The sequence below is a fragment of the Tiliqua scincoides genome, chromosome 4 (assembly GCF_035046505.1).
Source record: "Tiliqua scincoides isolate rTilSci1 chromosome 4, rTilSci1.hap2, whole genome shotgun sequence".
NCBI lineage: Eukaryota > Metazoa > Chordata > Lepidosauria > Squamata > Scincidae > Tiliqua > Tiliqua scincoides.
Window position 1 is genome coordinate 117,484,853 of NC_089824.1, and position 22,277 is coordinate 117,507,129.

General features: G+C 44.5%; 1 protein-coding gene across 1 annotated transcript in view; it reads left to right on the plus strand.

The window, feature by feature from the left end:
* The first annotated feature begins 6,694 nt into the window (after positions 1–6,694).
* Positions 6,695–22,277, plus strand: part of C4H1orf21 (chromosome 4 C1orf21 homolog) — a 153,608-nt gene continuing 138,025 nt past the window's right edge. The window contains exon 1 of the mRNA XM_066626417.1: positions 6,695–7,000. The gene's annotated coding sequence lies outside the window, so the exon portion shown is untranslated. The remainder of the gene's footprint in view (positions 7,001–22,277) is intronic.

Consider the following 22,277-nt stretch of genomic DNA (forward strand, 5'->3'; position numbering starts at 1 on the left):
GTAACCAATAGGTAGAAGTGTTAGGAAATGTTTGTGTGAGTGTGTGCGTGCTTTTTTTGCAGATTTCAGGTTTTGTTTTTTTTTTGTTCTACAAAAATGAAAAGTGCAGAAAGCAGTGTTATATGTTTTTATTTTATTATCACCGAAAAATCACACCTCTACTTATTTCCTTCATCTATAGTAAGAACATTGGACAAGTCTTACTGCATCAAATCCCACACCATCAACTAGATAGTCCTTATTTTCTGATACCAGTCCCTGGTAAAAAATTGTCCCTGTCAGGGATACCTTTTAACAAAGTGCTTAGCATGCATATGTACACTGCTGTCAGCTTTATCTTAGCATCCCTCCTCTCTTTGGGGTCTTTAGCCATTGTTTCTAATTGGTCCAATCTCTCAGGCAACCTAAGAAGTAATTTGGGGTCATTTTTAGAGGTTCCAATGGAATAGTGATGCCAGACTAGTGTGTTGTCTACATACATCTGCAATTTGCAGAGGGTGTTGGGGGTGCAAGTTTTGCATCAAGCATCTTTGCAATATTGGAAGACATGGGGGAGGCAGGATTCTCTGACTGGATGCTGCTACCTGCTGCTTGGGAGAGGGGGGAGTGTTGAGCTTGTTCTGCTAATTACCTACATTTCATTCATTTGTCTAACTTGGGAAACCAATTACAGTATAGTCCTAACCATTTTCCAAGGCAGTGTTCTGTAAACTGATAGCATGCTATGTGGGGAAAAAAACTATTTACTTTGTTTTGAATGCATTAATCAGATGCCACTAATTCTAGGGGCCAAACTACACATTGCATTAAACCCATCATTAGTGCTGACAGGCTTAACTTTTTAAAATAGCAGCAAAGTTGGGGCCCCCAACAGAACAAGATGGGGGAAGGTAAGAGGGGTTTTAACCCTATTTACCAGCATACCCAATCTGGAGAACCTCCCCATCATGACTGCTATTTGCTTCAACTGATGCCAATGACAGGCTTAGCACAGCACATAGTTTTGACTCTAGTACTGTGCGTACCTTTTCGCTCATGTACCATGCCATGCATAGCAATCACCCAGTGAGGTCCTGTTTTAGAATTCTGCTCAAGGCTGATTAACATTTGGTAGAAGCAGGACCTTCTTTGTGGGACACCCTTTCTGTGGAACACCCTCAGCCAAAGCGAGCTCTGCTGCTTTTATCCGAGTTGCGAAAACATTTTTATTCTGCAGTTAGTGCTGTGCGGTCTTTGGCAATTAGTGCTATGAGGTTGGTGTGTATGTTTCTTTGCTGCTGTAAATGTGAACCAGGAGTTTTCTGGTGCACAGCTTTCTGAGGAGTGGCCATATCAGTCTGCTGTAGCAAAAACAAAAAAGTGTTATGTAAAACCCCAAAGCCAACACATTTATTTCAGCATAAGTGTTTGTGATGTAGTCCAGACCAGATGCATCTGATGAAATCCACTCTAGTCCAGAAGAGCCTGTGCTGAAATAAATGTATTTGTTTTTAAGGTATTACAAGATTCTTTGTTGTTCCTAGTGCTCAGGAACTGAGCTCAGTCTTTTAGCCACTGTGCTACACTGTGTAACAGAATTGCTAACATTATTCTGTGCATTGTAATGTGTCGTGCAACTATATTAACTTCCTCATTGCATCGTGTGACTTTTCTAGTAGCATAGCATTGGGACTCTGTGTGTGCGTGTGCGTGTGTTTGTGTGCTACAATTATCCAGGTTGGCATTTTCATGCTCAACAATGGCTAGAAACCCATTATCGTACAACTGCATTCAGCAGTTCAACATTGATTAGTTTCACTAGGGCTCCAGATGTGAATGTGTTCCTGCTAGGCTAGGCACTGAGTGGGTGAAAAGCCCTATATGGCAGCTGAAGTCTCTCTAGCAAATTGCATAGCCTGAGGTTGTGCAACTAATCAATTGCTTTAACATTTCCACAGCTCCAGTTACCTGTGGACATAAGGAGCTTCCAGGGGGATGCGATCAAAAAGTTGTCTTAACACAACCCTCTTTGGGCAGTACCACAAATTAATGCAGCATGACCAGCCCCTTGAGTCAGTCTGCCAAAACTCTGTTTAATAAAACTGCTAGATATGAAGTCTCTTGTTCAGCTCAGTAGGATGTTAGTTTGGAAATCTACTTGCAACATTTCCTCAACAAAGATATGTGGGACACACCAAGCTTGAGCATGTTTACACAGAAGTAATTTCACTGAGTTCAGCAGGATTTACTCTTAGGTCAGTAACATGGGATTGCAACCCTTTTTCGATAACTTGACTTCTTGGCCCCTGGGGTTGGATTTGGCCTTGGTAAAACTAGCAAATGTATGTTGGTGGTAGTGGAAGACTACAGCTATGGGTCTGGCACAGGCTGGCTCAATTGCTTTGCAACCTCTTGGTAAGGGAAAAGGGGCACGCTAGGGTACTATAGATGAGTTATTTGCACACCTTTCTGAAAATGAGGGAAGTATTTAAGCCAAAATCTTTGTGGGTGATGAGCTAAAGTAATTTGTGGTTCCTCTCACTGAAAGCTGGTTCACAAGCTGATCTGGTTAAGACTTTTCTCTTCCTGTAGTGGAGGAATGGGCAAATACGTACATCCCAACTTCACCACACACGTAACATAATATGCTTCCAAGGAGGGCCATGTAGGGCCAGAAGAAATATGCCATAGGCTACAATCCTATCCACACTTTCCTGAGAGTAAGCCCTATTGACTATAATGAAACTTACTTCTAAGTAGACATGCACAGGATTGGGCTCTTACAGGCTGCCTTACTGAGCATCTATACACATTGCATTATGTATGTGATGAAGAGGGCCTGAATCTTCTGCCACGCAAAGAGCATTGTTGTTAAGTAAACATGTGAACCAGGCTGAGCTTATTCCCCTTTAGGCTTTCCAGACTGATTAAACTGGAAAAGGCCTTTAAAGCCTCATTAAATATATACTTTCAAAAACATTCAGTGTAATGCGTACCAACACCCACGCTATAATTCTCCTAGAGAAGTGGTTCTGTGCCATTCATATAATTATTGGCTTTAAAGAAAAAAAGGCTTTTTTGTTAGACACTTGAGGTGATAAAAAAAAGGAGTATTCTCCCTTAAATAATTTAATAAAGTCCAGTGATTGATTCATATTAACTCACTGCTGATAATTTTCAGTTTGGGTACTTTGCCACTTCTTGTGTTTGGATGCCTGACACTTGAGTGTTTAAGAGTTTGGATGCCTGACCTGTTTGTTTGATCCAGTTACAATGCTCTAATATACTGTTATGTAATGTATTTATTAAAATCCTAGAAGCTGAATTTGAAGCTTGTCTGCAAGCCAGTATATAAAATCAGGATAATCAATTGGTAAAGCTTTTGTTGTCATGTACCACTTTTGGGTGCCAGGGTGGGGTTTGCATGTTTGAAAGCTTTGCCAGAATCCCTCTGCACATAGAAAATTACCATGTCAGAAAGCATTCCAACATGACCCCCCTCCCCAACACAAATTAAAGTGGCTCATTCTAGGCAAGGTTTTACCACTTGATTCTGCCAATCATATAAACTAGAAACTAAAGTTATGGCATGTTGCAAAGCCCCACTTGTTGGGAGAGTAAGAGCACAGGGGCAGAAACAGTAGGTTGCAAAGTGATAGAAGGCAGAACAACTTCTAGCAGAAATAAATCTGAATGGGGGATTTCCACAGAATGAAAAGGAATGGGGGGATGCCTGCTTCTGCCTGAGTTCAGGAGAGAACACTATAGACTTGTCTCACTATGCCTTTGGGAGCTACAACTTGGCTGGAGCCTTATTCTGTAGTATACAGTACTTAAACTATGGATTAATATACTAGTTTAAGGCTGAAAGTAAAACTTGAGTATGTCCATACAAACATAAGATGATGATTGCTCAGTTTTGAGCTTTAACATTGATAAGACTTATTTCATACATACATCTAGGACAGCAGTTCCCAAACGTTTTCTACAGATAGCTCCCTTGACCTACTGGGGACCATTGGCCACGGTTCCCCATTTGGGCTATAATCCTATACATCAGCGGTTCTCGAACTCTCCAGGAGTTTGAGAACGACTTGCAGGGGTGGGGACTGGGAGCAGGTTGTAGCACATTTATCGCTCCGATCTACAGGTCAGAACGACTTTTGGTTTACCGGAAGTGTGGTCCGAACTGAAGATCGGAGCAATAAGATACTTGGGGGAGGTTCACAGAGGGGGTTGTGGGCCTCCCAGACCTTTTCCGAGACTTGCTGACGCCCCTAGGTAGGGAGACAAACCTCTGGGTGCCCACAGAGCCACAATCGCTATGGTGTCACCGGGGCACCATTCCAGGGTCATTTCCCTTAAGGGGGAATGGCCCATTTTTCATTCCTATGGTAGGTTATGACCCACCACTTTGAGCACCAGTGCTATACATCAGTGTTTCTCAAACTGTGGGTTGGGACCCACTAGGTGGGTTGCAGGCCAATTTCAGGTAAGTTCCCATTCATTTCAATATTTTATTTTTAATAGACTTGATGCTACCATGGTATGTGACTGCATTTGGGGAAATGTTACACATCTGTACTTTAAACAGGCTACTGTGTATATGCTTTTAACAATGATAGTCAATGGGGCTTACTCCTGGGTAAGTTTGGATAGGATTGCAGCCTTGGATTGTCAAAAATTATCCTGCTATGACATAACTTTCAGATCAATGACATCACTTGCAGTGGGTCCTGACAGGTTGTCATTCTAAAATGTGAATCCCGGTGCTAAAAAGTTTAAGAACCACTGCTATACAGTTTTTCACAAGGATTCCGTGACTCTCCTGCCTGGTTTTTGCAGCTTCCTGGGGAACCATGGCTCACGGTTTCGGAACCACTGATCTAGGGAGATACAGAGCCAGAGAAAGCTATATACCAGGAATGGTCCCATGTGATCTATTGCCCAAGCACAGGCAGACAACAATCTAACTCCTCACCTCACCCACACAATTTTTTCAACAAACCAGGAAGTATAGGACATTCTGGAACTCTCAGTATGTCCTGCATGCCCTGTTTTATGTAAAGAGACAGTGACTACATGCGGAAGATGTGAGGTGTGTGGTAAGGAAGTAGACTGCCGCCTTCCGTGTAGGTTTTTTGGTATGGGAGGTGGCAGCTTGCTCCCTAACCAGCCACCTGGTCCCTTCTTTACACTTTAAATAAATCAGGAAGGGTACCCTGAGCCTGTTTGTTCTTTCACCTGCTGATTAATGCAGACTGTATCTTCTGCTTCTTGGATAGCCCAGCCATGCTACACAAGAGTGCAATATAGATTTTCAGTATTGTACTCCAGCACCCACATGATTTCATGGAATTTATGACCAACTAAGAGCCCAATCCTATGCATATCTACTCAGAAGTCAGTCCCATTAGAGTCAATGGGGCTTACTCCCAGGAAAGTGTGGATAGGATTGTACCCTAAGACAGCAATCCTATGTGGACTTATCTAGGAGTAAATTCTACTCACCTCAGTGGGTGATCTAAATCATACATTCACTTCATGGGGAATTGATATTTTTGATTGCTTAGTGGCATTATCACAGGCAGTCTCTAGCGTTCCACCTCAAGATATCTCTGACTGTTATGTGTTTTATTCTTTTAATGTGTAGTAATAGTATCATTGCTCCCCTATGTCAGTGTTCTTCAACCTGTGGGTCATGACCCCAATGCGGTTGTGAAGCCTCAGTTGGGAGGGTTGTAGCAAGCTTTCAAAGCCTGTGCAAGAGAGGGCTTGGATCCAATCCAGTAATGGTGCTCCCTTATCAAAACTGACTTCCTGATATAATCCTGCACAGCCTCTTCTTGTGGTCTCACCCCTCAGCTCCTAAGGCTGGCCCTCTTCAGGCTACTACCTCACAGGGTTGTTTTGAAGAGACCAGAGGTAGGGGAAAATTAGGTGGGTGGGGGCGGGCAGATGAGGCGCCTGGAGGGGGGCAGGATCGGTAGTGGGTATCCAGTCTCTTTCTTTCTTGATGGATGGATGGATGGGGTCATGGCATGAAAAAGGTTGAGGACCACTGCCCTATGTCAACACCACACCACCACCGGCACAAGAGGAAGATGTGTTCAAGCACACCTCTCTCTCCCTGAAGTGTACACTTAACAATGTGCAGGGCATTTGCAACGCAGTGTAGCATCCAACCACGCGCCTCCCCTCCACCCGTCTGTCTGCCACCCCTACATTCCGCCACCCATGCAAATCCAACATGATTTAAGACTGCAGAGGCGCCCGTTCTGTGTGTGTGGGGGGTTCCTTTCATAAACTCGCAGCCCCCATGCTGGGCATACCTACTCAGAAGTAAGTCTCATTCTAGTCAGTGGAGTTTACTCCCGGGTAAGTGCGGGTGGGCTTGCAGCCTGACAGCCCCAGCCTATGCATGGTCTACTCAGGAGTAAGTCCCATTAGAGTCAATGGGGCTTACTCCCAGGAAAGCGTGGCTGGGATTGGGTAAAGGGAAGGAGCCTCTACTCCGCGGGGCTCCCTGAGCAGGAGGCAGCAGCGTTGCTGGGGGGAGAGGCAGGGACCGGGACAGCTCGGCGTCTGCGTTCATTTCTCCCGGCCGTGTCTTCCTTTCTTCCCTCCCTCCCTTCTCCGGGGAGGATTTGCTGTCCGAGCCGCGGCGCGTCCCTCCCCTTCCTTGCTTCGGGCCGCCCAGCGCCCGCCCGCCCGCCCGCTTGCTGGGGCTGTTGCCGCCTGCCAGGCAGCTCGGCGGAGAGGAGCAGGCGGCTCTCCATCTGCAGCCCATCTTCAGGCACCCGGGCAGATCCCGACGCCTGCTTCCCCCTCCTGCCGCGGCGCTGGAGCTCCCCGCTTCCCCGAGCGGGCGGGCGGGCGGGCAGGCGATCGAGCGTCACCACCAGCAGCCAGCCGGAGCCGAGGCGCAGGAGGCGCTTCCCTTTGCAAGCCCGGACGCCCGGAGAGCGACCCAGGCGGGGGGCCAGGCCAGCCGGCGTCGGAGGCGGTGGCGGCTGCCGAGGTGAGCATGCAACCCAGAAACCCTCCTGCTTTCCTGGGCTCCCTTGCAGTGAAGGCCCGGGGGGGGGGGGGAGAGAGAGAGACGACGACTGGGATCCTCTGCAGCAGCAGCTGATGGTGGTGGGCAGGCAAGGGGGGGGGGGACACGTCTCTTGCCTCCACCCCGATGGGGCCTGGACTTTGCTTTGCTGTTGGCAGCTTTGTCCTTTGCATGGGCTGCGGGGGAATCCTGGAGCCCTGCAAACCCCTCCAGGCGTTCTGCAGCCAAGTTTTCAGGGCGGTGATCTTGCCTGCTTGTGGCTTGGGTGTCTCTGTTGATGTGAGTGTTTGCAGGTGAGCCAGCAGGGCCTCTGAGCTTTGGCTCCCGCCTGCCTCTGCTCCCCCTCTATTTAATGCTGACCTTTTTCCTTGAGCATTTTGGTGCTGCTCTTCCTCCCCCAGATCCTGGATGCCTTTTGGTCGGTAAGCCCAGGCTAGCTGATAGGGGAAGAATTCATTCTGCAGTTAGCAGAGTGCTCCTGTGTGTTCCCTGGTTACTCCAGAGCAGTGATTTCCAACCCTTTTCATCTCACAGCGCACTGACAAAGTGCTAATATTGTCAAGGCGCACCATCAGATTTTTGACAACTGACAAGGCACACTGTGCTGCCCCCAATGGCACCACTAATAAATGACCTTTCCCCAAACCCCCCCCCCCCCCGCGGCACACCTGCAGACCATTCACGGCACACCACTGTTCTAGAGGGGGACACAAATAGAGAGGATTTGTGTGCTTTTGATTTCAACTCAGAGATGTTCCATCCACAAATCTTCTCCATTTTCGTGTTGTGTTGTGAGCCTGAATGGGTTGGAATATTCCAGTCATGTTGGAATGGGGGGGGGGGGGACGGGACGGGACGGGACCAAAAGCAGGGTTGGAAAATAACATTCTGTGTGTGCTGCTTGCGAAAGTTAAACTATCAATTGTCTGGAAATTTCCCATTGGAAATAACTGATGGGAGAGAGAACTCCCATAAGGACCTTGAAATCCTGTATTCTTCTCTTGCCCTCCCTCCCACTCCATGCTTAACAAAAAATGCATTTCAACATGCAGTGGCTGTATGACAGCCACATTTACACCACCGCTGACTTAACTGTAGATGTCAGACTGTGCTTGCCCTGACGTGATGTTGGCTGCATAATATGCGCATTGCAATGATGAATTTTTACTCTCCCTCCCAGAGAGACTGGAGGAGGGCTTCCTGTTTGTTTACAGAATGCTTTCAGCCCTCAGAAGTAGTAATACAGGCTCCTCTCCTCTGTCTCTCAAGTGTATGATATGAGCAGACCAAACTCTTGAGGATTCTCCAGCAATTCTTGTGGGCTGCTGTAGACTGGGATGAGTGGGTTTTTGTTACTTTTATCTATGGCATTGGAAGTAGAAACTGACTTGTGTGTGTTACTGTTTGCTAAAAGAACCAACTAAACCAGAGGTTCATTTCTCTCCCACCTGCTTCTGGTGCCTACAAAAACTCAGGCTGCTTTGATCTGATTTGCTCAGGGAATGGAAAGCTGCCTTCTACCACCTCTGAACACAGAATGAACCATAAAATTGCAGGGCTGGTTCACATGTGTACTGTATGTTCATTTGTCAGTGACATGAATGAACCATTCAGGATCAGAAATGGCAGACAAACCTTTCAGAGTGCAGAGCTCTGACATGACCTTGCATGTGGTGCTTTTTCTTGGAATTGAGTCGTGCACTCAATCACGGAATGGTGTGAGTTGAGTTGAGAGATGCAGTGGTATATATGTAGGTGTTGAGTGGCAACACAGTTTGGCCGTGTTTGACACTGGTTGAAGCCCCACCCGTTGGAGGCCCCCTTGGCCAGGCATGGGTGATAGTGGTTAGTGCTGAATATACCTTGTGGGGGAAGGGGGAAACCTAGTGCAAAATATTGCCCAAAGGCCTCTAGCAACTTGTCACTGGCATGGTATTGATGTGAACTAGCTTGTGCTGTTGGATAGGAATCAATTGATTGGTCCAGTTCCCTCTCCTGAGGGTGGAATTCCAGTACACATTTGTCCAAATTTCTTTTTTCACCACCCAAGGATTCTTTAATCTCTCTTTGAGATAGTACTATGCAGCTCTTTGAAATAATTTTTCCTTTCCCATTTTCCTAAATTTTCCAGATTTAGTTTTACCTAAATTTGTCTTGTTCCCCCTAATGTTTTACCACTGATCCTGGGTAGAAAACCTCTCCCTGTTCTTTTAATTATATGAACCCTTTCATTAAATGAGCATCATTTTGCGCCTCATCTGTCTTATTTATACTAGGATTAAATATATATCCAGTTCATCCAGCCTGTCCTCATATGATTTATTTTCTAGATCAAGGATGTCCAAACTTTTGGCTGGAAGGCCACATCATCTCTCTGGCACTGTGTTGGAGGCCGGGGAAAAAAGAATTAATTTACATTTCAAATTAATTTACATAAATTTCATAAATGAATGTATTAGAGATGGAACTTATATGAATGAATGAAGGTCTTGCAATAGCTCAAGGCTGCTGCAACACAGAGGTGAAACAGCAAGCAGTGGAGGGAGCCCTCGGCCCACAGCCCACACAAGAGGTCGAACAGTCACCCTCAGGCTGAGAACAGTTGCGCTGGGCCAGCGTGGGCTCCAGCAAGTCTCCAGTGGGTCAGAGGCTCAGAGACTGGGGGCTACCTGCAGGCAGGATTGGGAGTCCCTGAGGGCCACAAATGAGCCTGGGTCAGAGTTTGGGCACCTAGATGAGAGTTGGAAAAAGTATTTCAAACATCTAGACACTCATTCTTTGGTGGGCTTATTTGCAAGATTTGTCTAAAAGTTTCTAGTTCAAAAATGCATTTACTAGTGCATGCAGACCTGTCTTAGAATTTTAGAATGTGATCTAAAATGAGGACCCACAGCATTTTTTTAAAGCTTTCCTGCCTTGTTGCCTAGAGGAGAGTCTTACTCATCGGGTTTTCTTCAGCAAGTAACAGCTTACCTGCCTGATTTTGGAGACAACACCTTGTTTTTTTACTGCCCTTCTGGGTTGTCTTGATTAACAATTTTACATTGTAAGAAAAAAAAAATTCAAAGGATTCTAGTTACATAGGAGCACCATAAAAAAGTGGTGGCAATGCAATTGTATGTTCACACCGAAGTGTTATTGAGTTCATTGAGGATTACTCCTGCAGAAGTGTATGTAGGTTTGCAGCCTAGGTGCTTCTTGCCTATATACTGAGCTGTAACTCTTAATTGAATGTGTGTTGTACACAAGTGCTCATAATACGTGAGACCAGGCGTGTCAATCATAAGGTCCATGGGCCAGATGCAGCCCCCAGAAGCTTTTGATTTGGCCCAGGTTGTAATTGGACACTCCCAAAGTCACCCTTTCAGCAGCGCCTCTTCTGTGGATAAATCACTTTGCAGACCATCTTTCAGCTGCTGAGCTGTGAAGTGGCACTGCAGCATAAACAGTGCTGCAGAAAGGGCAGCCCACAAAATAATTGGACTCACCCAGCATAACTGAGCCCTCGTATCTAGAAAATACGATCAAGATTTGCACATTTTCAATTCTGTTGTTTGCAGCTGAGTTTGTATGTGAGAAAAAAGTGTGTATTTCTGGCCATCACCTGCTTAATTTCATCATTTCCTTCTTAATGATATCACATCTGGCCCTCAGTAGGTACCATTAATGCTATTTAGCCCAATATATGAAATGAGTTTGACACCCCTACTTTAGTGTGGAAGAGGTAACCCAGACCCCCGCACGCTTCATTCTCATAACTCTTATTGTGTCCATGTAGTTTCTTAGGTCAGTGCTCGCATGTTGTGCCCTTCTTGTCTTTTAAAAAATATAATGATGCCACTAATGTAACAGTACTATAAGTAAAATTGGCACTCTTTTTTGGAGGGGGGAACTCTGTATTTGAGGTGATGCACTTTGGGAGCTGTGTTAATTATTGTGATTAGTTTTCTGCAGAGGTTAAAGACCTGGGGTGAACTGTCAGAAACTACGCTCAAACTGGGGGGCTGGTAGGGAAGAAGATTTAGATGCTGTATTGTTAAAAGTTGTAATTTACAGGTATGTTGCTAAGCACCTGAACAGCAGGCTGCTGGGCGCCGTGACACAAAGTTTATGGCTTGTTTTTCTTCGTGCAATTATTTATTTTGAAAATCCATGTTATGTTCCTGATTTAATAGCCTCTGTTATAGTTGCAGCAGAGCTCAGATGGGTGTGTGTTAATTGTGCAATAAACTGTTTAGTGACTGAAAACCATTCTTTGCTTTGTGTCTTGCAACATATTCTGGGTTTGGTGTTGTTAGACAGCAACTGTGCGTTGTACCATCTTGCAACATGCAGTACAGTACTTGCAAAATAAACACTGACCCAGATGTGCTCAAGCATCACTATTGTTCTTCAGAGCTCCTTTTCTTTTGTCTGATGAATCTGAAAGGAATGGGCTTGCTGAAAAGTGAGCATCTTGTGAGGTACCTTGCAAAGAGGAGACTAGTGGTTGTTGGAACTTGGAAGCTCCATTCAGTTTGTTGGTCAGTCGTATTAACTATGATTGATGCTGTCATTCAACCCCTGATAAATAAACTTCAGTCCAAAATGTATTAGGTTAAGAAAGAGGTCTGCAACCCAAAAGTTGGTTGATTCAGATGAACGTCAACTTGCCCTATCTCTGCGGTTCCTGGTCATAGATGTATCTGCCCATTTTCTCTACCAGTATTTCCTTCTCAGACTTTCCCCTGACAGTCTTCTCCTTTTCTTTTTGTATACCTTGACGGATCCACAGGTTGTAAGGATAGCCAAGATAATGCATGTGTCTTAATCATTCAGAAGAGCCATGGTATTATAATTGTCTCTAGTCCAAGTAATATGTATGTCCATGTTTGATTGAGAGAATACTTGTCAGCCTTTCTACCCAGTTGTCGGATTTGCTGCAACAGCAAGTTAAGTTAGGGTGGATTTTGTGATTTGATGTCACAAGAGACCTGTGTTGCAGTGACTTGATACTGGTGTTACAGGTACCCACTGCAAGTATTTAGGATTGTGATGGCAGAGTTTGAGCAAGGAGTTTTCATATCTTTATGAAAAGTCAAGAAAGATGTCAAGGAAGTTCTTGCTTCTGTGTGTAGAAAGTAGAGTTACTGAGTAAAGGCCTCTGCTGAAAAAAAAATGCTGTGGTGGCTTGGTCTGTTACTGTGCCAGTTGTACTCTGTGGTACGGTTGCGTCAGTGTAGGTGAAGGTTGGTGTCAAAAATGGATGGGATTATAGCAACTTGAAGAAAAGCTGCCTATGTTTTGTGACATAATAGTGCCATACACTGCTGTGGGTTGAGTTACACCTAGATTCTCTGTTTTTCAAATCGTATGCAGTAGTGCCTGAGGAACACCTATACCTCTGGCTAACTCTTGGTTTTAAGCACTGAATGGCTTCTGTTGTGAATTAACTGGCCTATGTGCTATGTATGCATGCCAAGGCATAAAAAAAATTGAAACTGTGCCAATTGCACTCTTACTGAGATAGAACAAGATAGAAAAGAATAATGAATGTTTTAAAATTTAACTACACATTTTAACCTTGAAACCTACCGTGGATGGGTCTTTAGACCTTGTTAGATTTGACTCCCTCCTCTCTTCACTAATGGCACATATTGCACATAGCATGTTTGTGTACATGACTTTAATGACATTGAGAATTGGATGATCTCTCTTTATTGTTCAAAGATCCAAGTGACAGATTTTTATTATGGGATCTCATTAGCAAATAACTAGAATTTGTAGAGACTTGGAAAACCTGTTACCGTCTTGCAAACATACTGGTAGAAGATTTTGTAACTCATAGGACCGTGTTATCTGTTAATGTCATGGAGAAAATTGGGAATGAGCTGCTGACAGATACTGTTATTCCGAATGCTGGGAGTCAAATGATGTAAGTACTGTACATTGTAGTTTAGCAAATGTTTATGTATTGTATATGGCTACTTTTTGTGAAGGGCTTTGTGATGACCAACAGCTAATGCAAGCCTAAACTGAGCTACAGAGATAACTTGCCAGTCTTCCCTGCAGGAGCCTGAGATCGCTGGCCCTAGTTTTGAAGTTCATGCTGTTTCCCTCCCCCATATGGATTATGCCACTCTACTTGATGAACAGGAGCAAACTTTTCAGATCCTTATGTCTTTTATGTCTCTGCAAGCCAGAGACAGGAAGAATCTCAAATTTACATGGAAGTTGAACATCCAAGGGATGCTCATATGTGGGTATGTTAATGATCTTTTTTCATTAATTTGAGAGGTTCAGCAGCAAAAATGCAGCTGCTCTCCCCTTCTCCCTCTTTTCTTTTCATCATAACTATTCTAAGCGCACATGAATTTCAGTACACCAAAGAGTGATTTCAACAATTCTGACATTTCTGGAATTTTTTTTTAAATGACTAGTGCAACACATTAAGGATGGGAGGAGGATTTCAAAGCAGCATTAAGAAGCTTTGTATTAAGAATCAGGAAGTCAGATGTTGAGAGATCCGCCTAACTGCAGCCAACTGTGCAATCCCTGAAATTTGTTTTGCTGATGAGGGTTCAAATCATTCTGCCAGAATAATTAGGGATTTCATCAGCCTTCCATTTTAAACTCACATGCTTACTGTTCGTAATGTTTCTCAAGGAGCCCTGTGCAAGCAGAAATGGAACCTGACTTGGCAACTCGATGTTACATATTTTAGCCTGCTCTTGCCTTTAAACTGTTCCCTATAGCAAAAAGAAGTCCCAGTATACAACTGGAGGTGTAGATTGTACACATTCAAACCATTTGATTTTTGATTGTTGACAACCCTCTAATCATGACCTTGTGGTTGGGGCAAGGATGTTAAGAGTGTAACAATGTGAAGGAAATTGTTTCAGATGGAATTTCAACAGCATGGTTTCTGTGCATTAGAATACAAGAATGCTGGGAAAGAAGAGGGTGATGATTGCAATTCTCCTCCTGTTCTTTGGAAGTGATTTTATGTTCGGTTATTAGCTGTTGCCCCTAAGCAAAAGTCTTCTTTTGTGCTTTGCTCTCCTGTTGTTGGGGGAAAGGAGGCTATTGTACAGTTGAAGTTTGAGTTAGATATTTATTCTGTAGTTATTCATTTTATCCAAAGAGCCAAGTTTCCTCAATCAGATCAACAGTTTCAGAAGCAGGTGTCCTTGCTACCTACAAAGTCTACAAGTTCAGAAAGGTTATTGTGTTGGGTAATGGTCTGTTAGAGAAGTGATCTCTTTTTCAGAGTCAGCACAGCAGACCTGGTCTGGGAATCTGGGTCACAACCTAACAGCTGTTAAGTAGTGAGTAGAGGGGGTGTGTTGCTGCAGAGAAGCAGCAAACAGGGTGGAGGGAAGTTGCTTAACCTTTTCCTTGCCAGCTACTTTCCTCTTACTTCCCCTGCTACATAGTTTCAGCTGGGTTCAAGACATGTTGGCCATGGTGTTGAAAAACGTGACATTACTGAGGTTGCAGGAAGGAAATAATAGCTCAGGAAGCATTTTCATAACCTCTTGTCTACTGCTTCTCAGCTGCACAAAGGGGAAGGTGGTTTTCTATTATGCTGGACTATCCACCTACAATTGCTATAGGGAAAGTTTGCTTTGTTCGACTGGAAGTAATTGTAAGGTGGTTCACAAAATCATATATCATATAGGATGTTACTGATTCTGAGTAGAAGATGGACATTGTACTTGGAAAAAGAGAAGTAAAACTGGAGGAACCAGGTTAAGTGAGGTAAACGTGGATTGTTTTATGTCTTGGACACACTACCAGTACTTCCCAGTGCTCCACTTTCCAGAGTCTCCCATCAGCCTGTTAGGATGGCAGCACTAAAGTTTACTCAGGTTGTACCAGGGGTCTCTGTTATAAGTCTTTCCATTATAAGTTTCCATTTCCATTATAATATTTTAGTTCTTCACTTTCTGAGGAATTTGATATAAAAATTCCCCATACTTACCTCTTTTACTGCTATATCCTCATTTGCATATCTTACATCTCCTCAGCTCTTAAAGAGACATCCATCATGTTTAGATTTTGCTGGTGCTGGACCTGCATGCTCTTCTTTCTCCACAGCCTCCAAGCTCTTAAAGGGACATTTATTACAGTACTGCATTGCTAGTTTTGGTGCAGTTGTTGTCATTGATTGGACTAACATGGAGAGTAACCTGTTTTATATACCTCTGTCCCTCAGCATCTAGTGCAGCTGGTTCCAGTAATGGCCACAGAAGAAATACTGCAATGATTTTCAACCTTTTTCATCTCATGGCACACTGGTAAGGCACTAAAATTGTCAAGGCACACCACCAGTTTTTTGACAATTGACAAGGCACACTTTACTGCCATTGGGGGACTCACATCCCAAATGACCCTCTCCCAAATTCCCACAGCACACCTGGGGACCATTCACGGCACACGAATGTGCCAAAGCGCGGTGGTTGAAAAGGGCTGAAATACTGGGCTCCTGGCATTCCCTCCAGCCACCACTGGAGGAGGCGGCAGTGGCAGTGGTGCTGCTGGACACTGAGAGGAGGATGGGGAGGACTTACTGCATTCCTTTGGCGTCCAGTGCCACCACCACCTCTTCTTTCTCCAGTGGCTGGCGGAGGGAGTGCTGGGAGCTCAGCATAGCCTCTGTGGTTTGAGAAAGTGGCGGCAATGCTGCTTGATGTCAAAGGGCAGAGGTACACCTTGTCTGCCAGAATTCCCACCACCAGTCACTAGAGGAGGAGGTAGTGGTGGTGGAGGTACTAGATGCTGAGGGTAAGCCCTCCCCATCCTCCCCTTACATGCTACGTTATAAGAAGATAATGGAGCCAGTCTGGACTCCATGGAGGTAGCAGGCTGGAGAGGCGGCAGATGAATGCACAGTACCTACAGCAAATCGCAGACATGCACAGTTTTCAACTCATATCATGGGTGGACTATCCCTGGAGGGGGCAAACTGGTTTGTGTGTGCACTGGCGTCACTAGAGGGGTGCGGGCTGCACCAGGTGACGCGCTCTGGGGGGTGACATGCCCTGGGGGGAGGACGTGCTAACATCGTGGGGTTAGGAGCTACCACGTCATGCCATATACTGTTGGATGCAGAATGGCCAGCGGAGTGCAGTGCAAAAAACAGAATTGAAATCGCTCCTTTCATTCAAATGTTATGGCCAAAACACTGGAAGGAAAAAATACATGGAGCCCTATGGAAAGAACAAAAAGGAGGCTTGAATGGTAAGGGGAAAGTTTTCTATTTTGCACTTGCAAAGCCAGCTGGGTCTTTATTGTGATGTGTCTGAAATAGAAGAACTTTAAACTGGGCACTGGGGAGGGCTGGAAATCTCACTGATTCTTTTTGGGGGGGTTGTTACTGTTGTTATATAAGCCCCATTGACCACTATGGGACTTACTTCAGAGTAGACATGCATAGGATTGGGCTCACAGGCTGCAATCCTACCCACACTTTCCTGAGAGTAAACCCCATTGACCACAATAGGACTTACTTCAGAGTAGATTCACTTGGTGGAACAGGACTGGCTCCCCCTTATTTAATTATTTTATTTTAATTTAATTATTTATAATTATTTATTTCAATTGCTTGATGATGTCACTTCTGGCCATGACATCACTTCCAATGGGTCCTGGACAGATTGTCATTCTAAAAAGGGGGTCCCAGTGCTGCTACAATAAGTTGTTAGTAAGTTGTCATGGTGTGTGTGTGTGTGTGTGTGTGTGTGTGTGACTCTACAAGTTTTCTAAATCACTAAAATTAGAATTTGGAGGAATAATGCCATCATATATTAATCAATGCGTAATTTCATGCAGAATGCAATGAAACAATCCACATTGAAATATCTGTGTTCTAACAAAAGGTACAGCCAAAAAACCGGTGGGGGTGGGGCGATGGTACATCACCTCGCCCACCTGGGGCGTTGCCTCGCCCACTGCATGGGGTGACACGCAGGCCTCCCGCACTGGGTGACGCGAATCCTAGTGACGCCACTGTGTTTGTGTTCAGGACTGTATGCCATTCTCTTTCCTTACCTTAATCCATTGTTTCTTATGGGAAAAAATTATACTGCTGCGAGTCCAGTGAAGAGTACAGATGCAAGTACTGTACAGTTCCCATTAACTTCTATTTATGTTCTTCATGAATTCATTCTTCATGGAGGAAAATTCCCCTTTATACGTTGTAAGTTCAGACTTTCAGGTCCCACCCCACAGATGGTGGAATACATCTGAAAATGAACACAGTGATTTACTGATGAACGGGAGGTCCATATTTCCACGTCTCTTGTTGAAGGAAAAAATGGCCCCACTTGTGATGTTGTATCTAGTAGCCAGCTCTTAGGTGAGGTATGGTGAGCATTTGGACATGCATGAATTGGCCTTCAGGTAAGCAAACAGAGGCAGCTTTCTGTTATGCAGGTTTGTTTTTTGAAGTAATCAGGAGTTTTGAATGTCTTTCCATCTGTAGACACAAGAAAGTGGAAGAGCACCTTCCCCACAGGGCTGCAGCTGAAGTACTTCTCTCTTCCTTTCCATCTGTGTTAGCATTAAAATGGAATGCTATTAGCATTAAAAGATGTTCTTGGAAACATGAAATTACATGGCAGTTTTGTCCTGATGTATTTGTTATCAGTACTTGGTTTCCATTCTGGCATTAATGGCTGTTGATGTTGACAAAAGATCGGTCTGAGGAAACATCTCCATCTCCTGTCTGTAGTTTAGAGCATTTTTAAAGCACTCGGAGACAAATAGATTTCTTCCTTACTCTCTCTGTCAGTTCTGTTGCATTTTTGAGATGAAAAGCTTCTCATTTGTGTTGGAAAAATGCCTGAGGGCCAAACAGGAAGGCTTCAGACGCATTGTTGTTATGGGAGGGTGATGTTTTTCATTTTCAACCTTGGGTTCCTGAATCAAATTTTAATCTACATCATTTTGCAGAAAACATACTCAAAAAGGGCTTTCAAAACAAGCAATTAGTCTGTTCTGTAGCTGTCTGCCTAGACGAAGACCATGGCACAGCTACCACTGATGTCAGTGCAGGGTGGATCTGTAATACCCCACGCAAACTGGTGAACACTAACAGTGTAACAAACAGGAAGACTGATGTGAGACTAATGGACTGATTGTAGTGACTATTGGTTTGGCATGTGTGTTTGTTTCCAGCTGATACATGTGAACTGGAATATTCACTTTTCTCAATCTATAAGATTTTACCCGTTCAAAATACTTCAGTATTACGTCTTTAAATGTAAACGTGAACATTCTTGCAGGGGCAGTAATAAGTATCAAGTGTGTGATTAAGGCTGTAAGCTTATTCCTGCAGAGCAGTGATTCCCAACCTGGGATATGTGTATCTGCAGGGGTATTTGCTAGAATCTTTAGGGGTATTTGAAAAAGAGTGATATAATGGCAGTTAAAGGCAGGTCTGTATTATAACTATTTGTAGGGCTGGCAAGGCAGGAAGGAAGGCAGCTAGCTGGCTGTGAAAGCCCCAGCAACTGCTAGTTTCTGGTCATCAATTTGTATATTATCAGGTACGGATCAGTAGTTGAGAACATATAATCTTTAAAATAACAGCAACTGTATTAATTACAAACATTTTGCTAATATGAAGGGTACAATTTATGGAAATTGGCTGCCAAAAGGTATGCAAGTGTAACAGTCTTGGAAAGCACTGCTGTAGAGCACTACCCTTCATATTTTCTTCTGGGAACCCCAGAAACTGATTGGGTTTTCCTCAATGAAATGATCAGAAATTGCTTACAGGCTTCCTTGGAAGGCTGTTTGCCTGTCTCTACTGCTCTTGTACTGCAGGATGAGAGCCTACTATAATATTATGATTAAAAGGGAAACAAAAAAACTACAGTCCCGTTCAGTCTCCTGTCCCCATATTGTCACTACAGGAAGAGGGGAAACAGATAAGCTCTGAACTTGAAAGCAGTTTGGCATGGCTAGTCAGCTCATTTCACTTGCCCCCACCTTGTGTGTTGGTATCCTTGGAAGCCCAAATGCTTGAATAAGGCTGATCTCTTGGTTGATTGTGTCTGTCTAATTAGACAGTGTTTTTGTTTTACTTTCAGAGTAGCGTTTGGCAAAGAGGCAGAAAAGTTCTTTGTGAATGACAGTGATGATTAAAATGAGAGATTGCAGGAACTGGATGTGAGGATTTGCTGGAAAACTGAATTTTGTTTCTGCTGAGAACTGATGTGGTACCCGGCTAAGCATGTGTGGTGTGAGCTTTTGGGGGCGGTGGTCCCTGATTCACTTACTACTTCTGGCGTGAATTCATTTGATAAACCCATGGTTGAAAGAAACTGGTTGTCCTATCTTACATTATTTAGTCATTTTTATAACATCCCTATATATGGAGTCTTTTAAGTGTTCAAAAAATGCTATATAAATGTGTTGCTGTGTATGGCTAGGACAAAAGGCTGCCATTTTACTGAAGGGTATGGCTCGTTTAAAAATACCCTGTACATGCTTGATCTCGCCTGATCTCAGAAGCTAAGCAGGGTCAGACCTGGTTAGTACTTGGATGGGAGACCGCCTGGGAATACCAGCTGCTGTAGGCTTATACCATAGTCTTTCGAGACTGAAAGTTGCCAACCATGGCTCGTTTTATTAAATTGCTACACTTTCTGTAAAGTTCAAGGAAATGAATGGAATAGTGACTGCGGCTGAATTAATTCTTATACTGTCATGTTCCTTTTTGACTTTTCAGCTGTATGTATAATGGTTCTTTTAGATGGAGGTAACCTTTTATATGGATCAGAAAACATTATGTCATAGTTAGTGTAGCCACGTTATTAAAATAAACTAATCTGAAGTGTTAATTCGAATAGTTCAGGTGACATTTAAAATGTTGATATAACCTAGGAACATGGATGGGCTGCTCTTCAAGGTGTCACTGTAATCTTTATTCAGTAAAAAGGGTGCTATGACAGCTAAACTCCTTCAAAATAAATAGTAAAACCAGGGAAAGTAGAGAAAAGGACTGAATAGAATTTTCAGAGGAGTCAGTCACCTTCATTGTGATGAAAGACTTACTGTTTTAGGCTGACATGCCATGATTTATGAAAAACTATTTCCTATCCAAATATAAAACTTTGGCTCCAGTTCTCTGCATGCTTATTTGGGGGTAAATCCCAGTGTACTTGGTGGGACTTGTTTCTGAGGAAACATTCATAGAATTAGGGGTGTTAGTAATACACTGAGAGGTAGCAAATTTAAGACAGCATTGATTAATTAGTATTTAGACCCAGTATACACATGTAGTCACCGAAGAAGCACTGAACAACATTGAGTGCCTGCCTGTGCTGGAAGAGCTTGACAGTGAACCAACCCTAGAAGAACTTCACGTGGCCCTGGACTCCCTTGCCTTTGGCAAGGCACCTGGAAAAGACAGCATCCCTGCTGAAGTCCTAAAATGCTGCAAAGAGATCATTGTCACTGAGCTGCATGAAATCCTCTGTCTCTGCTGGAGAGAAGGTGGAGTACCTCAAGACATGAGGGATGCAAACATCATCACGCTGTACAAGAACAAAGGTGACAGGGGTGACTGCAACAACTACCGCGGCATCTCTCTCCTTAGCGTTGTAGGAAAGCTGTTTGCCCGAGTTGTACTAAAGAGGCTCCAGGTACTTGCAGAGAGCGTCTATCCAGAATCGCAGTGTGGATTCCGAGCCAACAGGTCCACCACTGATATGGTATTCTCCCTTAGACAACTGCAGGAGAAATGCAGGGAACAACGACAGCCACTCTTTATAGCCTTCATAGATCTCACAAAGGCTTTCGACCTGGTCAGCAGAGACGGCCTCTTCAAGATTCTCCCCAAGATTGGATGTCCACCCAGGCTCCTCAGCATCATTAGATCTTTCCACAAGGACATGAAGGGCACTGTTGTCTTCGATGGCTCCACATCAGACCCTTTTGACATCCGAAGCGGAGTGAAGCAGGGCTGTGTTCTTGCACCAACCTTGTTTGGGATTTTCTTCGCTGTCCTGCTGAAGCAGGCCTTTGGAACTGCAACAGAAGGCATCTATCTCCGGACCAGATCAGACGGAAAGCTCTTCAACCTCTCCAGACTGAGAGCAAAATCCAAAGTCCAGCTGAAATGTCTGCGTGACTTCCTCTTTGCCGACGATGCAGCTGTCACTACCCACTCTGCCAAAGATCTCCAGCAGCTCATGGATCGTTTTAGCAAGGCCTGCCAAGATTTTGGACTGACAATCAGCCTGAAGAAAACACAGGTCATGGTTCAGGATGTGGACTCACCTCCCTGCATTACAGTCTCTGAGCATGAACTGGAGGTTGTCCATGACTTTGTGTACCTTGGCTCAACGATCTCCGACACACATTCTCTCGATACCGAGCTAAACAAGCGCATCGGTAAAGCAGCTACCACGTTTTCCAGACTCACAAAGAGAGTCTGGTCCAACAAGAAGCTGACGGAACATACCAAGATCCAGGTCTACAGAGCTTGCGTCCTGAGTACACTTCTGTACTGCAGCGAGTCATGGACTCTTCGCTCACAACAGGAGAGGAAACTGAGCGCTTTCCACATGCGCTGCCTCCGACGCATCCTCGGTATCACCTGGCAGGACAAAGTTCCAAACAACACAGTCCTGGAACGTGCTGGAATCCCTAGCATGTATTCACTGCTGAAACAGAGACGCCTGCGTTGGCTTGGTCATGTCGTGAGAATGGATGATGGCCGGATCCCAAAGGATCTCCTCTATGGAGAACTCGTGCAAGGAAAGCGCCCTACAGGTAGACCACAGCTGCGATACAAGGACATCTGCAAGAGGGATCTGAAGGCCTTAGGGATGAACCTCAACAAGTGGGAAACCCTGGCCTCTGAGCGGCCCGCTTGGAGGCAGGCTGTGCAGCATGGCCTTTCCCAGTTTGAAGAGACACTTTGCCAACATTCTGAGGCTAAGAGGCAAAGAAGGAAGGCCCATAGCCAGGGAGACAGACCAGGGACAGACTGCACTTGCTCCCGGTGTGGAAGGGATTGTCACTCCCGGATTGGCCTTTTCAGCCACACTAGACGCTGTGCCAGAACCACCTTTCAGAGCGCGATACCATAGTCTTTCGAGACTGAAGGTTGCCAATACAATACACATTACTCAGAGTGAAGGTGAGATGATTGAATTCTGAACTTTTCCACTTCAGATGTAGGTGGGGAATCATGGTTTAAAATCCTTCCTTGTGCAGGAAATCTCCATGCATATTATAAACC